The following is a 17,883-nucleotide window of genomic DNA, read 5'->3' on the forward strand; positions in this document are numbered from 1 at the left end:
TGTGAGGCACACACCTCATGCTGTGAATTCCCAACTCTTCCTTGTCCCTGTTTTCTGTTCTTTCTCCCTGCATCTACCCCCAGCAGGTCCTGCCTGGGGAGCCCAGCTCCCTCCCTCAGCACAGGCTGGAGCTGGCAGAACTAACGGCCTGAGCCCTGACGAGGGCCACAGCTCTCCTTTCTGCAAGGAAGCACGTGGCAATCCTGAATTTTTATGTTTTTTATTATTATTATTCTGCTTTGTCTGAAGGAGATTAGCTGGCACAAAACTAACGTGAGGGATGAGGAGGGGGAGGCTGCGCAATGGTGTAAGCCCCCTTTATGGAAGCAGGCTAGGAGTTCTATATTTCTTAACACCTTTTTTTTTTTTCAGGTTTCCCCACCCACCCCCCCATTCAGATTCATGTCCACCTCAGATCTGAACTGCTTTTGGCTTTGTGGTGTGAGCTCAGCTGCCCCCGAGGAGCCGTTCATCCCTGTGCGGCAGGGCTGGCGCCTGGCCGTGTGCTAGGACGTGTGGCGTGGTCCCCAGGTCGGTGCGAACAGCCCCAGCCCTGCCTTTACCGGAGGGGATGCTGTGCTTCAAGTTTTGCAACCCAATGCTGCCAGTACGTTTCTTGGCAGATCATTATTTTTGAGAACAAACCTCGGCCATGGAGCACTAAAGTACCAACGTTCAGGCATGAACTTTTCATCTGGCAATGGCTCTGCTGTAACGCTGGTAGTGAATGAAGGGCAGAGCGCGCCATTGCAGCTCCTCCCGTGCAGCCCTCTGGGAAAGTGGGACCTCTTCCATTTCCCCTTTTGGGTTTGGTTTTTTTTTTTTTTGCCACCAATACCTTCCCCTAATCTTCTGCATTAATTTTCTGGTGCTAAAGGCACATCTGACACCGTACACAGAACACTTCGCATAAAGGAGCGATCACAGTCGTTCAAGCCTTAGCAAGGGAAACGCATCTACTAAGCACACAGTAACTCCTACCATATGTTTGGCCTTTGAGGAGCGCAAATGCAGTTTCTCAAGTGGCAACATTGCTGAATACCTGCCACATGCACCTCCCAAGTGCTGGCTTGCAACCCTCCCTCTGCTTCCAAAGAAACTCGGAGGTGTGAGGGTTCGGTGCTGGGCAGCTTCCTACCTTGCTCCCCTTGCTCCCCTCCCGTGCCCTGGCCGAGGCGTGAGGAGGTGGGTGCCACCTGGCAGAGGTGGTCCTCAGCAGGTGCGTTCCTCCTCCCCATGGGTGATGGAGGAACCGCTTTTTCCATCTGCAAGGGGTAAAGTCCCGTGTGTCACAGTCGGTTATGGGCTGTTAACTGTGGAACAGGCAGAGAGAGGGTTGTCCCCTTAGCTGTCAGTTTAGAAACAGGCTCTGCGAGGGTAAATTTTCCTGCTCTGGGAAGACGGCTGCTGTGAACAGGCATGTCCCACGCTGGCTTGGGGACTGTTTGCAGCTGGGTCTTAGTCTCCTCTCAGGGCTGTGTCTGCTCCGCCAGAGGCCACTGCTGCTGTTTGCGGTGATGCTGCTTCTTCCTGCTTGGCTTGTTTCTGAAAACCACAAGGCTTTGTTGCCTTATTGCGGAGTCAGAGGTCTGTTGGATCCAGCCAGGACGGAAGGTGGGTCTCTGTTCTTAATGCTGCAAGTATGCGCCTGAAAATCTGTTCCCTGTGGGAGCTCAGCTCCTGGCAGCTGCCGGAGCCCTTACCCTGGGGTGAGGATGGGATGTGAGAACCGTACCGAGTTTGGCCACCCCGTCTCCCATGCAATACTGCTGCCTTTCTGCTTGATGCTTTTATTTTTGGCTGTTGGGAGACATGCTGCTGGGCAGGTCTGGAGCCTCCTGCTGACTGACTGGCCTGGCAAGCCACAGTGAGCTTGGCCCAGATGTTGCATCAGCTGATCCAGAGCATCAGCACCCCTGAGCTGTGTGAAACACCATCTTGCGCTCTGCTTCGCTCCTGCTCTCCCTGCTCCTTCGGGAACAGGCTGGAACACAGGCTTTTATTCAGCGCTGCTGGGGAGGGTTGGGGTTTTTTTACTGTTTTCTGCTTCCCAGTCATCTGTCTTACCCGGGGCTCTTTCCCTGCTGTGAGGGGAGCATCACCTGCCCTCCTGGTGCAGGAGGGGTTGGAGGGTGACAGCCCCGCACAACGCCTCCCAGGGCTGCCTTAGGGGCTGGGGTCCTGCTGCTGAGTCCAGGGACCAGGGGAACCCGGGAGAAGCCTTGCCCACCTCGCTCCTTGATCCAAGGGCTGGTGTTTCCCAGTTTCCAAGCCCTTGGAGGCACCGGAACGGGGGAACGTTGGGCTGCCCGAGCTGGGGTCTGCCCTCTCCTCCTGTGTCTCCCCTGGGCGTGCAGGCTGGAAGATGAGCACTTGGGTGGGTTTCACCCACCCCGTGCCCCAGCAGGGCTTGGCTGCTTCCTTCTGCTGCTGCTGCCGCCAAAGGGTGATTAGTGGCAAGCTCCACACGGTTAATTAAAGACGCCTGAGCTCTTTCCTTCGGTCCTTGGAGTTGCCGACCTTTGGTGTGCACGCTGCCATCCCCCCGATGTGTTCTTGCGGTAATTAACATGTGAAGGTGGTAATTAACGTGCCCGGCTCCCCGAGGCTGTGGCCGTGGCTCTGGGACCCGGCTTTAATGTCACAACGTCCCTCTCAAACCCGACCTTGGCAGTGACCCCCGCCGGGGCCCGCTGTGGCGCGCCAGGTCCGCCAGAGGGCGCCCGGAGACCGGACAGGGACACGCGTGGGACCGGCACTCACGGGCACGCGTGGGACGTGGCATCCCCACGGACACTCGTGGGGCACGGGACCCCCACGGACACTCACGAGACATGGTACCCCCGTGGACAAGGACATTTGTGGGACCAGCATCCTACAGGCACAGACACTCGTGGGACCGGCCCCGCCCGCGGATACAGGCACATGTGGCACCCCCAGCACCCTGAGACTCTTGGGACCAGGCACCTACGGGACTTAGGACCCCTGTGCCATGCCTCAGGTGGGGACATTCAGGGGCACCCATGGGACCTGAGCACCCCAGGGGACCGGGTGGCAGGACCCCCGGGAGCCAGGCACCCCCGGGATGCTCTGCTGCTGCCCTCCATCTGCAGCCACCTGCCAAGAGGCAGCCCTGATCACCCTGCCTGCACCAGTGCCGGGGTGCAGGGGGGGGGCTAGGCGGGAGACCCATGGGCCCCGGTGTGTGGCTTTGCTAGCAGCCACACCTGGACGATGCCCACCCCAGGGAGGTGTGAGGACAGTGCTTTCTCCCACCAAACACGAGTGGGAAGGGCTGAGCCGGGTACCGAAGCGCTGACATCTCCTGGAACACAGCTCGAGGTGAAACAAAACACTGATGCGCAGGGCAGGGAGAGCGGTGGGTGATGCAGCCACCAGCCATCAGCTCCCTCGGAGTTAGTTATTCAATAAGCAGCTCGTTAGCCATCCTGACGCACTTCCTTCCCTGCCTCCTGCTCCGTCACCTTGTGTCCTGCCTCGCTCTCAAGACCGCCAGGCTGTTGGTGGCCCCAGCACCCCCCGGCACAGGCAGGGTCAGAGCTGGGGGGACGATGCTCCTGCAGGGGCTGGTGGTGCCGTAGGGGCTCATGGGCTGCTCTGGGGTCAGACTGGGAGAAGCACAAGCTGGAGCATCTTTCCTGCTCACTCACCTTTCTCCACCTGGTCCTAAGCTACCTGCTTCCCATCAGCTTCCTCAACCTGTCACTCTGGCACCTGGGGGACAGCCCAAACCCACCTTAGTCACTTGTGAGCATTTTGTGCTGCCCAAGCAGCGAGGATGCAACTGCTTTACACGTATGTGGACGTTCAGTCCCCTCCCTCTCTCCCTTCCAGCCTTCGTGTCTCACCTCTCTTCCAAGTGTCTCACCTCTCTTCCAAGCATTTTCGCAGTGGCTGGCTTCTCCCCGAGGCTCTTTCTGTCCTTATCCCTCACCTGACCTCCAGGAACCCTCGTTAGTCACGGGCTGGGGCAGGGCTCCCTGCTGCCTGCAGTCACCGCTCTTTCCACAAAGCCTCGTTTGACCCTGTGTCCCTCAGCCCTCGTCACCACAACACCCAAGACACAGATCAAGTGTCCTTTTGGCAGTGACCTTGTTACCTGCTCGAGTGCATTTACCCCCACCTTGCTCCCAGATATTAGGGGGGTGATTTGCAGCCAACCGCCTGACATCCCATAATCCCGGCTGAGGCAAGATCCATTATCGGTCACTGCATCAGCGGTGCTAGTGCTGCCTGGCTCTGCTTCCTGCATGTTGCTGCTAATTAAAAACAAATGAGGAGGGGATGGCTGGCAAGTGATGTGCTGGATGGCTGCGACTGATCCACTCCATTTAGGAGTTCTGTGAGCTGCTCAAATAAATAACGTGGAAATTTAATTTTCTGCCACTCTGGAAAGGAGAGGTCTTGGATATCATTTGTGCTCTATTCTGAACATCTTGCTTGCTGTAAAGGGGAAACCTGCCCTTGCTGGGACCCTTCCCAGTGGCTCCCGCATGGATAACGCGTTTGTTTCATCCACGACCACATCTTGGCTCGGGCTGCTTCGCTAGGGAGAAGGTGCCAAATTGGCCCTTTACCATGCGGTGCCTGACACGAGGGCAGCTGGAGGCAATCACCGGCAGGGGAGAGCCTTTTCCTCTCCAAAACAAGCAGATACGGCAGCGATGGGGAAAAATACGGCTTAGAGCCTGCAGCCAGCTGGGAGCCAGGCAGCGGAGGCTGTACCCCAGCCCTCACCGCGCCGTACATACAATTCCCCTCTCCCTCTTTGTTTTCTCTAATTGCAGAGCGAGGCCTCCCAGGCACAGCCTGTTTCTCACCCCGCGCTGGTACAAAGCTCTGCGGAATGGGGCTGGGACGTGCTGACCCGGGAACAGGGAATGCAGGCTTGGAAGAGGGATGGAACCGGTTTGGGCTTCCCTGGGGAATGATGCTCGGCCGCTCAGCAAGCTGTGGCCGTGACGGTTGCTCTCCTCCCAAGTGTTTTGCCCTGGGGTGGGGGGTGAATGCTGCTCCTGGGGAGCAGAGCGGGACGGGTACCCCCACCCCAGCATCCCCGAGCCCCCCGGGGTGGGTGGAGGCATCGGGGCAGCACCGCCACAGCCAGAGCAGGGTCCTCTCTGGGGTCTCGGCAGATTTCACGTGTTTCTTTAAGCCTCTTGGGTGGGATGTTGGCTTCTCCCGCTGGGCAAGGGTGTGAGTCCTCTGCAATCTCCTCTTGCAACCGTTTCCTTGCCTGCGGCTGGGTTGTTTCACATACGAGGAGGCTCGGGGAGGCAAGGTGGAATTACAACATTACAGACAAAGCCTTAATATAATCTTCCCCGCATGAACGGCATTGCAGGGGGAAGATGTGGAGAATGTTCTGAGGAGCGGGCTTCAAATGAGGCAAGCTGCGGTTCAGGATGTACACTGAATTGCTTCATCACCGCTCCTAATGGCTTAACCAACGAAATCCATATTCATAAATCAAAACAGGAGCGTGAGCGACCTCTGTTCAGCTCTGCTGCCGAGCTGTGGTGCATCCAGAAATAAGGGCAGATTATATATTGCAGGCAGCAGCTCTGTATATATCTTCTGCAGCTGCCACAACTTGGCCTTGGTATTAACTGAGCCCAAGGAGAGACGATACGATCAAATCTGTCTGTCGGCGTCTGAAGGATTAGCTGAGTCAACCAGGAAAAAGCTGAGCTAATTTATCATGCTATTTTCAGTACTGAAATGCACCCTGGACGTAATTTCACCCTCAATTACAGATCTTATAGTTCTGCAGAACATAGTTATCAAAAATATTCTTTTTCAATGCATTTAGTGTTTGGATTTCAGCGTTACAGCGGTGTGGTGGCAGCTCTGTAACCAAGGCGAGCTGATGAGATCTGGGAAGTGGAACCAGTGGAGAGAGAAAATGAATATTATCTGTTCTCTCTGGCCAAGGAAAACATGGTGCAGGGAGGAGAGCGTCACAGATGTGTTGGCAGAAGGACCTGGCGGTCTCTTGCCCACCGCACAGGGCTGTCACCAGCACTGGATCAGATCAGCTGCAGCTTTTTCTGTCTCCCCAAGGACACAGAATCTGCTGTTTTCCACCTCGAACCCCCTGAAGTGTCACTGGAAAGCCCAGAGCAAAGTCTGGCTCTGCCCTTCTACAGCGGTCCTTTGGGTATCTCCCCCCCAAACCAGGCTAGCACCCCCTGGGATGCCAATGCCACCCCCAAACCCTCTGGTTGCCCTGGCTGGACCCCCCCAGCATCAAAACATCCTTAAACTGGTGCCTGCTCTGCCAGGGCCACCTCCCCAGCAGCAGGCCAAGGGTGCAGCAGCCAGCCCAGGCTGGAAGCATCTCCATCTCCATCTCTGGCTGATGCCCTTTGGCATCCACAGGCAGAGGCATTTCAGCCACCCTGACTTCACTCCCTCCGCAAATCTGGCTGTCAGTGGCCATGCCCCGTGGTGCCTGCTGCAGGCTGATGTCTTGTGTCTCTGCCGGGGAGATCTCCCAGAAAGTAAGCCATTCCCAGGGGACAAAAAAACCAAAACAAACCTCAAACCAAGATGAACTGCAAGGATTCTGCAGTTTTAACAAAAACTCTCAGTTTTACCAAAAGTTTAGCCGTTTGCTGGTGAGTTTGGCAGCCACGGAGGAGCTGGGCTTTGTAGGGATCCCTCAGGGCTGCGGGGCTGGCTGGTTTCCCAGCCCAGTGCGGGTGAAGGCAGCAGTGTGATGTGACGGAGGGGCCAAAAATAGAAACATTACCACGAATGGAGAGGAATAATACTTTTCCTGAAGCCCTGTAATAGCCTTGAGGCTGCTAACGTGGTGATAAGCAGTTGTTTGTCTGTGCTCTGGAGCAGGCGTGTTTTATCTCTTCCTTGTTCCAGCCTGGAGAAAAAGCCCGGTGATTTTGCTGCCGTGGGACCACCAGGTCTGTATTTTACTGTTTCTCTATTCCAGCAGCGCCTGGAGACCTGACTGGAATTACATGGCATGACACAGCTGGTGGCCCGGCTGTGCTCTTAGATTAGAAGCCAGAAGCAGAAGGTGCAGGAGAGGTCTGCAGCTTTTTGGAGGGATGAGCTGAGCAGATCCGATGCCTTAATTTGTGACGTTTTGTGGAACTGGGGAGTCATGGGTGCAGGTGCCCGGCCGGGGGGCTCCCCTGGAGCCATGTGAGGGGCAAGCGCAGCCGTTCCTGGTGCCGGGAGGAGGGAGTGTTTGCAGCCGCCTGTGCAAACAAGTGGCCTCAAGGAGGAAACACCATGGGCTGGGGGAAATCCCAACCTCCTTGTGCAAAGCCCAGGGCTCGAGGAGAGGATTACATCCCAGGTAAAACTGGGATTCCTTTCCCCCTCTCCTGTCCTGCCCCAGAAGTTGTGCTTTCAGGGGAGGTGACGCCAGTGTCCCGTGCAGGAGCACAGGGATGCCAGGCAGCTTCAGTGGTGCAGAGGTAGGAGAAAACCTTACTGATACCCTCCATAAAAGACTTACGTTAAATATCGAGCTAATTTTAGCTATTTTATTAGCAAGCAGCTCTGGGTGATGATGCCTATAACAGTTTAGTGGCTGGTTGCCTCTTGCAGCACCAGTGCTGAGCAGGGCTGGATGAGTTTTTTCCTTTATAAAACCCTGCAAGCGCCATCCCTTGCCTTACACCCGCCCTGAAGCGTGGCTGATAAAACCAGTGACTTCTCCCAGCTTCAGCCCATCTCCGGGAAGTGGCTGATATTAAACTTGAAACAAATTACACTGTGCATTCGAGTGTGGATGCTCAAATGCATTTTCTTTTCCTAATGACAGAGGCAGTGGGAATTGCAGCACCATTAATTTCTCCTTTTGCCTCCTGCGAGTTGTCAGCGGCTCTCCCTCTTGCCTAGTAACTACCGCATCCAAGGGGCTGGATGCTCTGCTGCAGCCCCGGCACCTTTTGTACAAGCTCGGGACTGGAAAATAACTGGAGCAGCCCGGGAAATGCTGCGGGCGACGCCGGGAGCGGTGGGAGGCAGCAGGGATGCAGGGTTTGCGGCGAGCTGTGGAGGGGCCAGCCCGGCCCTAGCACCCAGGGCTGCTGCTCCCTGCCGTGTTTCCTTCTGGTTTGTGCCTTTTGAACCTTTTTGGGGGTTCTCACTGTTGGTGGAGGGTGGGGAGACGGCGTGACTGCCGGGCTTTAAAGCATTTCCAGCCTGGAGGAAGATCAGCTGTGCTGCCAGCTCTCAGAATGGGAAACTGCCGCTTGGAGGACAATAAAGGTTATTAAATGTCAGGGAGAAATAAAGCTGCCTTTTTTTCCTTTTTCCTTTTGGCTTTTTTTCCCCACTGGCTGCACTGGTTTGCAGGCAATCAGTGCAGTGGAAGATGGGGACTGGGGCACCAGAGCAGCTGCCTTGGGGTACCCATTGGCTCTGGATTTAGGAGGGGGGGTTACTCTTTGACCGTTTGGGGGTCCTGGCTATGGGTCAGGGACCTGCAGACCCAGCCTTGTGCAAGGGCAGTATTAAATGGGTGTATTCCCCTTGTGGGCACAGCCTCACGGGGTCTTGCGTGGGTTTGGGCTCACGCTCCGGGCTGTGGGATGCATCCAGCTGCCTCCGCTGCTGGCTGCTAACGTGGCTCCGACCCTTTGCCAAGTGCAGGAGCGTGGGTGACGGTGCGGGAGGCGGTGACACCGGCTTCGCTGGCCTCTGCCACACCTCCCAGCTCCGTGCCCTCGTGGCTCCGGCAGTGTGAGCACCAACAGGTCTTTCCAGTCCTGTCCACGCGCTGCCTAGGGCCACGTTTCGGCACACCGTCCCTTCCGGAGCTCCCATCGCGGCTCTCGGGGCACGTCGGCAGCGGGGCGGCACCCGCGGAGAGGGAAAAGCACCGGGTGCGTCACTGGCTTGCCTTGTTTATCTTTTATTTTGACAGTTGTAGCTTTAATTAACCACCGTAGGCTGGTAAATGCTTGCAGGCTGTGCCTGCCCCCGGACCCAGCGCACCAGGGCACGCAGGGTACCTATCGCCTTTTGCCAGATGCTTCTCGCCCGCTGAAAGGAGCAGCCTCGGGGAGCCAGCGGCTACGGGTTGAAGGTAAAAAGCAAACTGGTGCTGCAGGGCTCCCTGGGGAGTGGGCTGGGGCTGGGGCAGCCCCTCGGGGCTCCCAGAGGGTGGGCGTCTGCCTGATCCCGCCTGGCAAAGCCACTGGAATGTGCCAGGAGAAAATATTGGGTGCTGATCGGCACCCTGCGTGGCAAGAAGAAGGTGTGGGATGGCAAAAGTTGGCAAATTTGATGCAGTTTGGAAATGGGACATTTTCTCAGAGGGTGAGCAGGATGAGCCCTAGGATCTGTGGCCAATGATCGAAGTGCAGCTCCCATGAGATCCCAAATCACGGCATCTCCCCTGCTTCCCCTCAGAGGCTCATCCATGGCACAGCTGCAATGCTTTCCCCCATATTTTCACCTTTGCCATGCCACTGCCTAGCTCTTTATTTTAACAGATGGCTGGAGTGACAATTACTGCCTCAAAAGACCATATTTATAAATTCCTTGTTGGGCTGTTATCTGGCATGTGATAGAGCTTTACACAAACAGAGCCGAGAGTCTCTGCTGGCTCTTGTAACTGGAAAGGAAATTATATTGCACAAAGTGCTTCAAGAGGGCATGACAGGTTTTGCTGCGGAAGTAGCTTTGGTGGGTGCATGTAAAATGAGTTTGGTTTGCATTGATTTGCTGCGTGTTAAGAAATAATCACCTGGGGGTAACTAGCACTGGCTGGCTGGCAGGCATCCCATCCCATCCCATCCCATCCCATCCCATCCCATCCCATCCCATCCCATCCCATCCCATCCCATCCCATCCCATCCCATCCCATCCCATCCCATCCCATCCCATCCCATCCCATCCCATCCCAAGGAGTATGCCACATTGCGGAGAGCTGCAGGCCCGTGAGGCAAAGCTGCTTTTCATGGCTCCTGGAGTTAATTTAATTGCTTTTCTCCTCTTCTTGGTTATCGTGCTCATGAATTTGGAAGCTCTTAATGCAAAACAATTAGGCTGCAGTTCCCTGGGGATGGAGTGGTTTCCTGTCTGGAAATGCTCCCTGTCCCTGCCCGCTTGCTGCTGGGCACCGTGTGCTGCTGACTGGGGAGGTCGATGGTGATGCCTGATGCTCCGGGCTGCACGGTGGGGATTGTGCTGGTGATGTTAAAGTTAAATGAGTTAAGTGATGTTGAAGTTAAATGGGAAGGACACCCAGGAGAGTGGGGAGGTCTGCGGGGAGGTTACACCTAAGCTCAGGAGAGGATGGGTGAGGTGGCCTGCTCAGGGATCCACATCTTTGTCATGATTTGGAAATAAAAGCAGGAAAACAGCATCTGGTCCTCTGCCAGCATGTTGTGCTCTCAGCATCCGCTTTGCTGGGCTTGAGTCATTCGCACCATCTTGCTGGTGACCTTCCCTTTGGCGCTGCGGCTGCCAGCATCTCCCGAGCATCCCCTGCCACATCCTGAGCCGCTCACATCCGAACGCCCCGGGGACCGCGGGGCTGCCATGGGCTCCTCTCTCCTGTGCGTGGGTCAGTGATGGTGGACCACGCTCTGCCTGGGTAAGAAGGCACTGCTGGAGGTGATACTTAACCATGGCTTGTCACCCTTTCTAGCAACTGAGCCAGGAAAAGGAGAGGGGATGTAAAACAGGAGAGCTGCGCTGGGCAGTGCTGCAGGTGTCAGCCAGCAGCATGTTTTGGGGAGGCTGGTGGAGGCACCGCAGGGTTTTGCCCGGTGTCAGGCTGCCCACGTCAGCTTTCCCTGGGAAACCCAGCAGTTTGCACAAGCTGGGGTGTATCCTGCTGTGCCGAGGTCCCTTCTGCTGCTTTGGGAGCCAGCCCACGACACTGGCAAGGTTCCTGCTGTCACCCAGCCCTGTGACACCATGATAGTGGAAAGCTGAGCTGTCGCTCGCCGGTGCAACCTTTGCACCCCCAGCAGTCCCGCGTTCGCTCCTCGCCCATCCCAGCTGCCTCGCATGGGCAGGAGGGATCAAACCCCCTGCGTTTCTCCCAGCTCCCTGGGTGGTTTGCCGTGCTCCTGTGGGCTGGTTTCTCGGGAAGGGAGAGGGCAAAGAGCAGTGCTTGGGGGAATGATTTAAGCTGCGGGTGCAGCAGGAGCTCTTCCCCAGGGCTGTCTCGCCGTGCAGCAGCGATGGTGTGCAAGCAACGCCTGCGTGGGCCCAGCTATTCCTGGGTTAAGTGTTCCATGGAGCCCAACGACTCAGGCGTGTTTGCAGGGAAAGCACAGGGAGAGGAGCCCTGCTCCTCTTGCTCGAGCTCGTGTCAGCCTGGCCATCTGCATCTCCCCGGGAAGGCTTTATAAATAGGTTCGGCTGCTTTCCTTTTCCCTGGCATAACTTTTTGGTGCTCTGCAGATTACAGGGAGGCTGAGGGTATTTATAACACCTTCGTCCTAACTTGCTGACGCTTGCCTCCCTTGCTAAGCTTTTCTAACGCACATGCTGTTAGCAGATGTTTGCTAACCGAAAGGACCCCGGGGAGACACGGGGAGGCTTTTTCCTCGCTAAAGAAGTTAGCATCAAGGAGGCACGTGTCTTTGACAGCCCATAGCCAGCTCCGCTTTGCTCAGCAAAGAGGTAAGCAGCAGCTGGCGGCGCATGGCATCCCCTGATGTGGGACCTAGCCGTGGGGTGGCCCCCGGGAGGGCAGAGCATCACCCCAACCGAGCTGTGGCGGGGACCGTGTGCTCTGGCACCTTCTGCTCTGCATGGATACGGCACCAAATCGCTGTGTTTTCGGGCTTGTTTTGTAACTTGGATCCCAGCTGTGATTTACTGGGGCAAGCTGGAAGTCAGCACCAGGCTGATCCCCTCCAGCTCTTTTGCTGTGTCCAGCTAAGGCAGAGAAGCCCCTGTGTTTTAAACCACGTAAACAGCCAGCAAAGGGAAGGTGCAGAGGTTTCCCATGCCTGGGTGGCGTGCCACCACGTGATGAGCCAGCGGGGTGTGAAGTTGGGACTGCAGGCGGATCCCTGTCCTTAGATACTTCCCTAAGTGAGGAGAAGGAAGCTCTGGTGACCTCTGCATCAGAGACTCAACCAGGAATAAGGAAATGAGAGGATTTTCCCAACCGTTGTGCAAATAGGGGCGTTCAGTACAGGAGGGTCCAACTTAATGCCATAAACCAGATTGGATTAGGACAGATTTGCAGAGGGCCAGTCTGGAAGAGCGGCTTATTTAGGTTTTTAGCAGCTGTGTCACAACCATACGTGGTGTTGCAACACGCTGTTGTGTTGTTATGCTCGCACTGGGGCGTTGGGTCTGAGGCCTCAGTGAGCAGCCAGGAGCTCCTGAGCTGGGCACAGGGGACATGCTGTGGGGTGGCCATAGAAAGGTGGCCTGGGCTGTGAGAGGGCACGGGAGGACACGGCTAGAAAAACACCAGGAACCTGACATCTTCCTTGTCTTGTGAGTCTGCACCAAATCCTTTAGCCCATGAGGTCGTGGAGGGTGAGTATCCTTAGGGGCATAGATGGTTTCATAGTGTTGTGGGTCTTTTTAATGTAAATTTATCGTTATGCAAGTGACTCTGTGGTGCTGAAGTGTCTTGCTGCCCCTGTCCCACTCCATGTGCTCTAGCTGTGCTCCGGGTGTGCTCACACCATGGGCTCAACCTGGCCCTGTGGTGTTTGTGTGCGGGACCTGGGCCTTGCGGCTTTTGTCAGAGCTTTTGTCTTGGTTTTCCCTGCGCTTGCTCTTCCCCCATTCCTTACAGCGGGTTTTTGCATCACATCCTTCTGTCTTCAAAACCCTGTCTCCTTTCCGGGGCTGTCGGCACCTTCCCCTGTGCCTTGTACCCAGCCCCGCTCTCCTGGGCTGCTTTTTGCTCAAGGGCGTGAATCAAAATATTGCCTAATACTTTAGTAACTTCCACAAGAGAGGTGCTTCCCCTTGTAGCTGCCAAGTAGGTGGGCATGTCACCCTCTGTTCAGTGCCGGTTCATCCTCTCTGCCTCCCTCGTGGTGCTGGGGAACCGGCCCCGGCAGATGTGAGCTTGGCTGTCTCGTGGTGCCCGCCTACTGCTGGAGTCGTGCCGGGTTGTGATCAGGGAAGGAAAATAGGCCACTTATCGTGTGCGACAGACACAGCCACCCCCAGAGCCTTTGTCTGCAAAAAGGGGAATGAAGTGATGAATATCCGCGTCAGTCCGGGGGCAGAGGCAGCTCGCCGTGTGCCAGCACTGCAGCTGGCACCCCGACGCCAGTGGGTCTGTGAGTGTCCACGGGCTCCCTGCAAACCCACCCAGGAGGGTGGCTGCAGCTGCAAGCGTGGAGAGATGGTCCTCAGCTGGCGATGGAGATGGGGAGAGGGGTCACTGTCCTAGGAGGGTGTTTTGGCGGGGCACCACCATGGAGAGGTACCCACAAGCTGCTTGGAAAGTCTCAAACATCTCATATGGGTGCAGGTGGGGTAATAACCCGGCCTGAACCTTGGTGGAGATGGGCTGCCCTGGTCCATGGCTGCTTCCAGCCGAGGTGGTGTGCCACTGCAGTCACAGGGCAGATGCTCCCAGCACGCTCAGCGAACAGCCCAGGGCCTCTCCTTTAAGGAGAATCATTAAGGTTAAGCTGAATCATTCCTGGGAGGGCTGTGAGTTACTGAAGCAGGTGGAGCAGCACAAAACTGTCTTTCTTCCATCCCAGTGCCAGAGTCCGGCTTTGGTTTGGTGCCAGGAGCATTGCCAGGGTTCCCACCTCCCCTGCTCCAGTGCAAAGCCCAGGTCCACAGCAGAAACAACACATAAAAAACATGACCTGCAAGTCGTGCCTTAAAGATCAGGCATCCACATGAAAACCAGAAAGAGCTGGCGAGGGGAAGGCAGTAAAACCCTCACCATCGGGTTATATAAAAATTGGGGATCTGGGATGTGTTTTTACATGTCACTTGCAATTTCTGAAGTCTGACTTAATTATAATAATCACCCTCAGCAAACAGTCAATTAGTAATGCTCTTGGATTTCTGCTGAGCTCAAACTTTGTGTCACAAATGCGTTGTTTCCTCTGTGGGCTGTTGCTAATGTGTGTGGGGGGCTGGCAGCATCCCCTCCATGCGGGGGCGGATGGGGTGTAGAGCAGTTTTGCACTAATTGGCACCATCTGAGCCCCCTCTATAAGGATGCTCTCACTCCTGCATGGCTCAAAAGGACTGAAAAGCCATGCAGAAGCTTTTACTCTCTTCCAAGGGTGCTCTTGTGTGGCAGCACCTGGGTTTGGCTGGGCTTTGCCGGGGATGCTGCAGTCCCCTTGGCACCGGTCCCAGCGATATTTCCCTGGGTTTATACAAAGGCCATTGCCCCACGGTATCTCCTGGGGAGGGAAGATACTGTTGTTACAGCCAAGCCTGGTTTTTGCTCGCTATGGGTAGTAGAGCAGGACCAGCTGTTGTTCTCTGGGGTGTGCTGGGTCAGTGATCACGGACTCCCTGCCCATGGGGGATGCTCTGTTACAGGAGCACAAAAGGGGCTCTGCTCTGGGCTGGTGTGATGCTGGAGCAGGGAGGATAAGCAGGACTGGGGGTGCTGTGCTGACATGGGGGGTTTCCAGCCTCCCCTTGCTGTCCCAGCATATGTGCCACTGCCTGGGCAGTGCTGTGGAGTTGGGGGGGCTGTTGCTTCCCCCAGAGCACCTTCTTCAGAGACAGCTCACGGGGTTAATGTGGGCAGTGGCTGGTCAAGTGGTAGGGTCCTTCTGGGAGGGCTGAGATGCCCTGGCAGCGGCTGGTAAGGGTGGAGCTGGAGGAGTTAGTGGCCTTATCTACCTGGTTGTTTGCTTCTCTTTGTATCAGAGATTCCCCGTTGTTGTGAGCACCCCAAAACTGTCACCCAGGCATGTAACACCCTCTTTGGGATATCCTTCCCAGAGGTCTCTCCCTCTCTCCTATCTCTTGCCACAAAACCCCTGGAACTTTTTCTCCAGCAGTGCCAGGGGACAAACTGGACTCCAGCAGCACTGCCCTCCAGGCCAGTGAATTCCCCCGAGTGCTGCCCTCATGCCACCACTCACTGCACCGGCTGCTCTCACCCATTTTCTCCTCCCCACTGGGGCTTTTCTGCCTCTGATCTAAATTGTGGGTTCCTCCTCCCCCCCAGAGTGGCTCACCTGGGAAGGAGCAGAGCAGGTAACCCGCAGTCCTTAGGGGTATGAGTGATGGGGAAGCTTAAAAACCAGCTAAAGGTGTTGGGAAGGGCTGGAGAACTCCCCTTTGATGGGGACCTCACCTAATTTTGCTTAATATTTTGGAAGTCTGTGCGTGCAGGGGCTTGGACAGGCTGTTTTGGTGGGGGAGGGGACGATGAGCTTGGCGTGAGAATCCCACCGCAAGGCAAGCGCTCCAGCCGGGGCTGCACACTCGCCCTGTGCCGCAGGAAAGGGGCTGGCGTGGCTCTCTGGAGACGTCCGCACTCGGCCGGCCGTGAAAACCGTGGCGAAATTACACAATGAGCTTTTTCCTTCCCCCTTCCTCCGAGCCGGCGCTGCAGCCAGCCAGGCTCTGCGCGCAGCCGTGCGTGCCTGCGTGGGCACCCGCGATGCGCCTGAGCTCCGGAGGGAGGGAGCGCATCGTCCCCGCGTCGCCTGCATCCGCTGCTCCCCGGTGTGCCGGCCACGCCGGAGCCAGCCTCGCCGCATGCCGCTGACCCGCTGCCGAGCCAAGGTGCGCCGAGGCTCCTGGGTGCAGGTAAAAGCAAGGGGAGGGAGGGAGGGCAGTGACGGGGGACACCAGCTCTCCTGTGACCCCGCGTGAGGACAGGCCTCGGCACGGCAGCGTGGTCCCCTCCGCTGAGGTTTAATCCATCCCTTTTCCCCATCTCACGCTGGGAGGTGATAACACTTTTTTCGTGGCCCGGCAGCCGCTGAGGCAGCACCGACTTCTCTTTAAACTCAGCTCATGGGTGGGATGAATCCATCCTCCCTGGGTAGGATGGAGGGTCCCCAGGTGCCCCCCCAAGGGTCCCCAGGGTCCCTCAGCAAAAGACTTCAGCCGCGCTGCCGTGCTGGCTGCATCTTTAACCATGAACCCAGCAGCGGGGGGCTGGAGGCAGCACCTCCTGTGGGGGGAGCGGGGGGTGGGGGGAGTGTGTTTGGGGCAGGGGAAACCCTCCTGTGCCTTTCGGGGAACCCATTTCCAAAATACAGCCTGGCCCCCAACCACCCCTAGGTGAAATTTTGCCAGGTGAAAACGGGAATTGCAAAATAAATAGCTCCATTTCGGGGCTCCGTGGGGATGTGTGTGCATGGTGGGGGGGTGTGTGGAAGCTGTGCTGATGGCAAGTGTTAAAGGAGAAACTGCTGCTCGGCACAAAAGCCGTTCTTACGCAGCACAGGTCTATTCAAGAGACATTTAATTCTCTTCTAAAGTCCAGGCGGATGGGGAGCTGCCATCTGGTGTCTGATGGCAGCAGGAAGAAAGGGCTCTTTGCAAAGCGGAGCAAGTTGGGAGCTTGCTGGGCTTCAGATTGTTTGAAATGGCTCCGTTATTGAGGCTGAGCGAGCTGGCTTTGGAAAGTGACCCGTGTGGGTTAACGCTGGCTTTGGAAAGGGGAAGGATCCTGCCTGCAGCTGCCCGACCCAGCAGGCAGCAGAGCCCCTGCAGGGGGATGCTGGGGCCAGGGAAATTGCTGCAGCTGGGGAAAAGACCCAGGGGACCAACGGTGTTCACTACACCTGCCAAAAATCCTCCCCTGCACTGGGGACTGTCAGGGGCTGGGACCACCAGCCACAGGCTCTCACTCTGCTCTCCAGCTCTCCCTGTCCCAGCACAGAGCTGGGTGCTGGTTCTGGCATGCACCGAGTGCGTGCGGCCTCTGCCCTGCCTGCGCCAGCACAGCTGAGCGCAGGTCTCGGCTCACAGCCTCCCCGGTATTCAGGGAATTATTTTTATTAAGTTGCAGAGGTTGTAACTTCTCCGCCTGCGAGGAGCGCCTGCAGCCGGGGGAGCAGGGCTGTGCCTTGGCAAGGACACAGCTTAAAGCCTGATAAAACGGGAAGCGTGTCTTCGCTGCCAGCGCAGGGAGCAGAGCGGATCTGCGGCAGGGACAAGCAAACTCAGCGTGGGGGAGTTCCAGCTTCCCGAAGTCCCAGGGCTTGTTTGAGCAAGGAGGTTTGTGCTTTTAAATGTTCACGGGGCGCTTTGGGAGGAAGGGTAGGTGCGGTACCTCTATATTTAGGATGGTTTGAGGGATCTGGCACTTGACGGGTCTGCATCCCGCAGCCATGACCCTGCTGCTGGGGTGTTCACGCTGAGGGAACAAGACTGACCAGTTCCCCTGGAGGAAACAGGCTGTTCCCTTACGGCACAGGGAGTTTTCCTTGGCAGAAACAAAGCTTTGCCCATGGTGCCTTTGCAGAGCCCTGCCGGGCTGGCTCAGCGCCTGCCACAGCACTTCTCACTGGTGTGGAGGTGCTTTGCCAGGATGGATCCGTAGATGCAATGGAGGTGGGTGGCTGCGTGGTGTCCCTGGGGAATGCTGGTACCAGGAGCTGCTGCAGTGGCCACAGTGCAAGCAGCATGCACGTGTCGGACCTCACGGTCTGGCTGCCTGGGGGCTTGCAGGGACCTGGATGCACTCATGGATGTGCTGTGCACAGGGAGGATGAGATGAGCGTGGATCTCCGTGGTGGGCTGCAGTGTGGAAAAGTGCCAGCACTGAGTAATGGCACTTTGCCCTGTCCTTCCAGCAGCAACAACTCCCCATGTGCCTCCTGCATCGGGGCTGCGTCCTCTCTGGGGCAGCAGGACATTCGGTGGGAGGAGGTGGCAATACTCCGTCCCCCTTCCCGCAGGTTAGGAAGGACATGTCCCCTGACATGGCTGGGAAATGGA

The 17,883-nt window shown here is 56.8% G+C and overlaps 1 protein-coding gene across 10 annotated transcripts in view; it reads left to right on the plus strand.

The window, feature by feature from the left end:
- Nucleotides 1-6,838: 6,838 nt before the first annotated feature.
- The window catches only part of KIAA0513 (KIAA0513 ortholog), a 28,448-nt gene continuing 17,403 nt past the window's right edge, over nucleotides 6,839-17,883 (plus strand). For 3 of the 10 annotated variants that reach the window (XM_037409293.1, XM_037409287.1, XM_037409297.1), the window contains exons 1-2: nucleotides 15,262-15,738; nucleotides 16,946-17,160. The gene's annotated coding sequence lies outside the window, so the exon portion shown is untranslated. Of the gene's footprint in view, nucleotides 6,945-8,923; nucleotides 9,086-12,265; nucleotides 12,514-15,261; nucleotides 15,739-16,945; nucleotides 17,161-17,883 lie in introns of those variants that run through there. The other 7 variants (XM_037409294.1, XM_037409288.1, XM_037409292.1 and 4 more) reach the window with 7 other exon arrangements.

This window comes from Falco rusticolus, chromosome 15 (assembly GCF_015220075.1).
Source record: "Falco rusticolus isolate bFalRus1 chromosome 15, bFalRus1.pri, whole genome shotgun sequence".
Taxonomy (NCBI): domain Eukaryota; kingdom Metazoa; phylum Chordata; class Aves; order Falconiformes; family Falconidae; genus Falco; species Falco rusticolus.